The sequence below is a fragment of the Dendrobates tinctorius genome, unplaced genomic scaffold (genome assembly GCF_039654945.1).
Source record: "Dendrobates tinctorius isolate UK_male_01 unplaced genomic scaffold, ASM3965494v1 ptg000028l, whole genome shotgun sequence".
Taxonomy (NCBI): domain Eukaryota; kingdom Metazoa; phylum Chordata; class Amphibia; order Anura; family Dendrobatidae; genus Dendrobates; species Dendrobates tinctorius.
Window position 1 is genome coordinate 42,996,200 of NW_027361696.1, and position 6,906 is coordinate 43,003,105.

Genomic DNA, 6,906 nt, shown 5'->3' on the forward strand with positions numbered 1-6,906 from the left:
CTCCATATTGGATATCTGTACATGATGACACAATATCTTGTCGGGAGCTCGCGCATGCTCCGTATACACTTCAGAGGACACAGTGACATTTGGTTTACATGCCCTCCTCCCACCTCATACATATAAACAATGAGGGAATCTTGTAGTTTGAGGTGTTCCCAGGCCCATTACTTAAAAAATTATAATAATCACAGAGTTGCAGAGTCATCTCATCAGATCTTTATTGCAAGAATAATATTCACATTTTTTTTTTACAAAGAAATAAATATAAAAAGTGCATCAATATTTTTTATTACAATTTGTAGATCCTGTATTTTGAAGCCACCAGCACCTGGCAGCATCTAAAACCAGGGTCGATGCTGGGAATTGGGGTCATTAAAAAGACGAACCCTCCACGGTGGAAACCAGAGCGGAGCCCAAGTTCTAAATAGAGCAGGATAGGCCTGAAAGTACAAGAATACGGAGGGTTAATTCAAGAAAATGGAATTATCCTGTGCCTAACTGTCAGCGTAAATTATCCCAAATTCCATGTCTTATTATCATGTACCCTTACTGTGTTATTTTTCTATAACCCAAGTATCAGTGAATGTTAAGGATTTCTTACTTCATCTGGTCTTGTGTTCCTCTGTATTTGCTCCACTGGAGGATTGGCAGCTTCGTCGATTCCACTATCACCATCTTCACTAACTGTTGGAATTGATGATGGTGATAAGCTCCAAGTTTCTCTGATATCCTCAGTGACCTGTATGGCACAGCCAACCATACATGGAGATGAAGGTTCTTGTTCAACCTCTTCTGGTGTTATAGACACATCGTCATATCGAGGGGATCTTGGATCGAAGCTCGCCACAGTGAAGGGGAAATTTTCTTCCCCCAATCTGTGCAAAGATAAATCAAAAAGAAATGATTATCAGTCATAGGAATTTTTGGAACCATATCTACTGAATATTATATACAGAGCAACTACTCACCGGCAAGAAAATTCAAAAGGATCAATCCACAAGGTGACTTCCTTGGGCAGAGCAAGGTCTTGAAATCCTATACGGGTAAGAGCACAAGCCTCTAATATGCTCTCATCTCTGCTTTCACTGTTTTATTCTGATACACCTAAAAGAATAAAATGAGACATTAGAGATGAGATGCCATTAGTACAACATAGGAAATTTCTTGAGCGTCTGCAAGACCAATATGGAAAATATCTAGAAATGTACCTATAGGCTTGTCCTTTGATTGGGTTCTCTGGATACCAGTGTCCAGTATGTCTTTTACACAAAATTGTTGCAAAATTTTCTCCAAATATGGTAATTGTGGTGGAATCCAACATTTGGAATCTGTTGGCCACAGTTTTCACATGGTCCACTCCGGCCAAGAGTTCCTGCCTCATGGAAACTGGAATACAATTCTTTGCAGCCATTTTATCTGAGAAGAAAAAAGAGAATAGTTACTTGTACAGATTTTGTAAAATATGCATTTTTTTTCTTTTTTTTTTTTTTTTTTTTCATATTCCTCAAAGGTGGAGGCTTCAGTCATACAACTGGAATACAACTGTTTTTCAATACATTAAACAAGAAATCAGACAATCATATTTAATTTCTGTTTAAAAAAAACAATTAAGAAAAGTTAATGTAACAAACATGACTTGTAAGAAAAAACAAAAATCTAAAAAATAAAGTTAAATTACATTTACATCACCACGTTCCCCCAACTAGCATTTTTCCCATTTTTCTACATATTTGGTAAATTGAATGGTTTTCTAAAATATAACACTTCAGCACACATAAAAAAAACAATAGCTTATTCTGCACTTTCAAAAATTGTTAGGGTAAAACTGAAAATTGACCTTAACAGGAAAAGTAATAATAAAAATAAAAAAAGAAGGCAAAAGACTACAAGGTGCTTAAAAAAATTATAGGAGGCTAACCCTGTACTTGTGTCAAAGTCTTCAACCTTTTTATTCTAATATGATTGGAAAAGACACAGTTGATAAAGTGCAAAAATTAAAAGTGAAGGAAGATTCTGACGGGAAGAAGTTTACAAGAGTTATTGGAGGTAAGGGGCATCCAGACTCTATGAGGCTCATATATAAAAAGGGTCTCAAAAGGAAAAAAGACAATGATGCCCACAGCAATCAATATCCTCCTGTAACACAATATAGCAGTAAGATCAGTTATCGGGGCCGTCAGTCCAGGAGACATTTCTATATCTATGGGATTTACAGAACTATTGTCCATATGGTCACTGTGCACTTACCTTACAGGTGATGGAGGAGAGTAGCGGAGGGAAAGTCTCTGCGGTGCAGGATGTGGAGCAGAAGAGTCCAGAAGGGTCTTCACCAGGACAGTGTGTGAGGTCAGAGAGGAGAGCCTGCTTTATATCAGTGTAGACTGGGGAGGGGTCACCTGGTTCCTGCCATTGTCTCCAGCATTACAGGTATCAGTGGGTGTAAATCTGATTACAGAGCACAAGCCAAGGAATTAGTTACATTAACACCAGAAAAGAGAAGTAACATCACAATCACTCCTCTCCTCCAAAAAAGTTTCTATTTCTATGTGGCTTTGTAACTGCCTGTAATATATCTCACATATTCATCATTCTATGTATCTTCATATAAATTTTCTATATTTTTTTAATATTTGACAATTTATCTGTTAATATATCATTTATCTTCATCAGTTTAACAAGATTATTATCTATCATGTATTTATCTGTTATCTATGTCTAATATAACTGTTATCTATCAATCTTTTATCTGTTGATCTATTATCTCTGTTTATCTACCTTCTATCACTCATCTATCTGTTTATTATCCGGTAATACAAAAAACTACCCCGGTACACCCCTGTATGGAGGATTACTTGGAAATACATTTTGATATTGTTGTGTAAACCGGGATCCCATTGTCTATCTTTGAACCCAATAGGTTATAAGTGGAAGTTTCTGTTTTAGATCTGTCTGTGGAATATCAGAAGGTCACTACTTGTTCAGCTCTTATCTATGTGTAAATTATATGGTTTAAGAACAGATAAAACTCACTGATTAGACAGAATTGTCCATTTTGCTCCTGTGGACTCTTCGTCATGTTGTAAAGAAAACTGATGACTTGGCTGTGATGTTTAGTCTTCTAATTTCAAGACATAAAATAAATATCACCTTTCCTATTTGTTTCCTCTAGAAACCACTCAGGTATTGGTGCATTGGATTGTGCTGCAGTTCCCTCCATTATTATGTTCTTAATGTTATAGAATTGTCCATGAGACACAATAGACTGCAGAGGTCTCACCAGTCTGGAGCCTTGTAATCCCATTACTTGCTGGTCCAGGCTCATTATCATCTCTATAGTGGATGATGGCTGAGAATCTCCCACCACTGCCAACAACTCAGCATGAGAAGAGACACAAACATGGAATCACCCAAGACCACTGTACTTCATATGTAGATGGCAGGGAGCGTTCACCCCAAGAACAATCATATGGAAAGTGTGCTAGACAAAGAGATATGCAAGGAGAATAAGTCAACATTGTCACAACTGCTCCTGCACAAAGACTTTTTAAAGTGAGATAATACAACAGAGGAGTGTGACCGTCTAGGTATAAAGATGTGCTGGATATGTATGTAGTGTATACAAATCACAAGATAATAGAATATATTCAGTGTATAAACAAGTAACATATGAAGTGCACATGGAATATACAATGTCCAACAGCGAAAATGCAACATCACAAAAGAAAAGTTGTGGATTTTTGGAAATCACAAGATGGAGTCATGTCACTTATCTGCAAATGATGGAAAAATATACAACATTTTCAAAACTTCTCAATTTATTCTATGCGGAGTATCAGTGCTGAGTGCAGAAGCCTGGCTCTTACAGCCTCTCCTGCTATGATTGAGGCCATTAATGAGCTGAATGTTCTCCTTCTCCGAATGCACTTGGGCAAATCTTTAAGGTCCGTTTTTAACCGCTCCCAGATGAGTTCAGTGGGAGACAAATCCAGACATGCAGCAGCCATGGGAGCATGTTTAGGCCATGCATGCTGCTCATAGTAACACGAGTAACATGACGCCTTGCGTTTTGTTGGAGTACGGTTTCCGGAACACTCTGGAGAAATGGCCTTAACACCAATTCCATCAATAACACAATTTTAATAGTGATGAGCGAGCACTAAAAATGCTTGGGTGCTCATTACTTGGGTCGAAAGTACTGAAATACTCCTGTACTCGACCCGAGCAGCAAACCCAATGTTAGTCTATGGGAAGTTCAAGGTTTTTTGCTACGACCACCCTACCCCCCCCCCCCCCCCAGGAGGTCTTTCTAACGTATCAAGATGTCGGAAATGTATGGGAACAGTGCAGAAGGGACATAGGAGCATTATGGGCAGCGCCCCTAGAAGCCGAGGTCACTGCTGTGACCAGTGTTGTTAGTGTGATGCCACTTTTACAGGTGCACGCTGAAACATACAAAAACTAAACCTAAATGTATTTTACAGTAAAATGTGTTAAGGAACATCCTTTCCAGGGTAATAACTTTTATGTAAGGCAAAAGTAATATCCTAAAAAAAAAAAAAGTTCCTGCACCACTTTAGCTATGTTCACACATAGCATTTTTGATGCGTTTTTCAAAGTTACCATTGTGTTCAACCAATACAAATGCATTTATTGGGAAATGTCACTGTAGCATTTAACAACCTTGGCTGGCCATGTGGTGTGTGACACATCTTGTTTGATTTATGAAGGATTGACTCAGTCACAAAGCCTATTTTTATAGGGGCATTAGTTGGCATTACTATTGTTAAAGGTCCATTATTAAAAAGTGGGTCTCCTAAACTGTTATTGCCTATGCATTGAGTGGGTGGGCTGCCAAAAATTAGGATGCACCCCAATACCACTTTCACAAGATGTACAGCAAGGCCTAATGAAAATGTTCCCATTATAAAAAAGTAAAAAAAGTGGCTCTCCCATAGTGTTTGCCTATGGATTGATTGCAATTGTTACCTTGCCCCAAAATAAAAAGCGCTCAAATGACCATTGGAACAGACGTCCTGGATGGCCACATGAAACAAAAGTTACCATTATTTTTCATTTGGTACTGCCATACTGTTAGCCTATGTAGGTAACAGCAGGTTCACAGGATGCAGTCACGAGACTGAGTGTTGTTTTGGAAAGTAACGTTTGTGAACTGGAGAAGCTAGGGCTATACTGAGCAACCAAAAAGGGGTAACACTAATTGTCCTCGCAGGGACTCAATAACAATAACAACACTTTTCTTTGAGAATGCGACTGACCCAGCAAGGTCGGCTATTATGAGGCCACAAAACGGCCAACTACGGGTCCTTATTTCCTAATGTCAACTTATCCTTCCTGACGTACCTCGGTGTGGCTGCTTTGGTGTCGCAGCCGCTGGGCCCAGCTGTTGATGAAACTGTAGTAGTCGTCAGGCGTCTCAGCACCCAGGAGAAGTTGGGGCACAACAGGCCCTAAGGGAGTCTTTCGTTGCGGTAACCACATGTAGCCACAGCAGGGTCCCATTCATTAGCGAGTCCACGGGGACTCCAGTTCCCCCAAGCAGGGTAGTGACGTAGTCTGGAATAGTGGCAGTTAATAGGCCACGCGCACGGACTGGGCCTTTTGTAAAGAGTCTATCCTTAGGCGAGGAGCAGGCCCCAACTTCAGCGGGATAAAGGCAGCTGTGGGCGGTGATTAACAGGCCGCAACCAAGGACAGAAGAAGGGCGGCGGTGGTCATGCCGCAACTACAGGCTGAACTGGCGCGTCAGTTGCATCGGGCAGGCCACAATGGACTGGAGTGCAGCCGCAGCAGTTGGGGACAACCGTGGGCAGGTCGCGGGCCCAATTTGGAGAGGGGCGACAGTCTCTTGCCGGTAAGCTCGGTACTTCCTCTCTGCTGCTGATCTCTCCTCTGGTCGCCATCAGTCACTCTGGCTCTGTCACCCACAGTATTTCTCTGTCTGGCGTACTACCAACTGACTTCCTGGCATGCTCCCTGCCCCTTTATACTCGCCCCACCCATTGCTGACCTGTCCCTTTCAGTAGCCCGCTCTTCTCCGTTGTCCCCCGGGTACCATTAGAAACCCCTAGAAACTTTTTGACACCTTTCACTCCCTCATCAGGCCGAAAGCACAAGCCCCTATCACAGACATTTGTGCTGATGATCTTTCCTCCCTCATTTTTGTCTATCGGCCAAGCTGATCGCTGCGCTCTGCAAATGACTTTCGACTAAAATCTGCCCTAATCCATACCTCACACTCCTGACTCCCAAGACTTCTTCCACATTGTGCCAATCCTCTGGAATGCTCTACCCCAAGAAATTAGGACCAGCCACAACTTGCACAGTTTTAAGCAATCCCTCAAAACACATTTGTTCAGAGCAGCCAATCATGTTCTCTTATCAAAGTCATTTTGTGTTTGTTTGTGTAGCCCATTCACTATCTCTATCCCCCACTCCCTCAAGATGGCTGGACTATCATTGTAAATACACATCTGTACTTTTATATCTCACTGACCTCATTGTAGATTGTAAGCACTCACGAGTAGTGATGAGTGAGCACTAAAATGCTCGGGTGCTCATTGCTCGAGTCGAGCAAATTGGAATACTCGGGTACTCGACCTGAGCAACGATACCGATGTTAGGCTACTTTCACACATCAGGTTTTCGGCGTCAGGCACGATCCAGCGTCGTGCCGGAATGCCGGATCCGGCAAATGTTTTGTAAAACCTGAAGTGCCGGATCCGGTTTTCTGCCGGATCCGTCTTGTTCTTGACAGACAAAACCGGATCCGTCTCATCCGGTTCATCCGTTTTTCTATCCGTTTTTCGATGGATTACGCCGGATCCGGTTTTTAAAATTGACCCTTGTGGCCTTCCGAACGGGATTGGCTACTGGAAAACTAGA

The 6,906-nt window shown here is 41.5% G+C and overlaps 1 pseudogene; it reads right to left on the reverse strand.

Moving 5' to 3' along the window:
- Positions 1 to 589: 589 nt before the first annotated feature.
- LOC141084986 (maternal B9.10 protein-like) lies at positions 590 to 1,384 on the reverse strand (annotated as a pseudogene).
- Between the last annotated feature and the right edge of the window lie 5,522 nt (positions 1,385 to 6,906).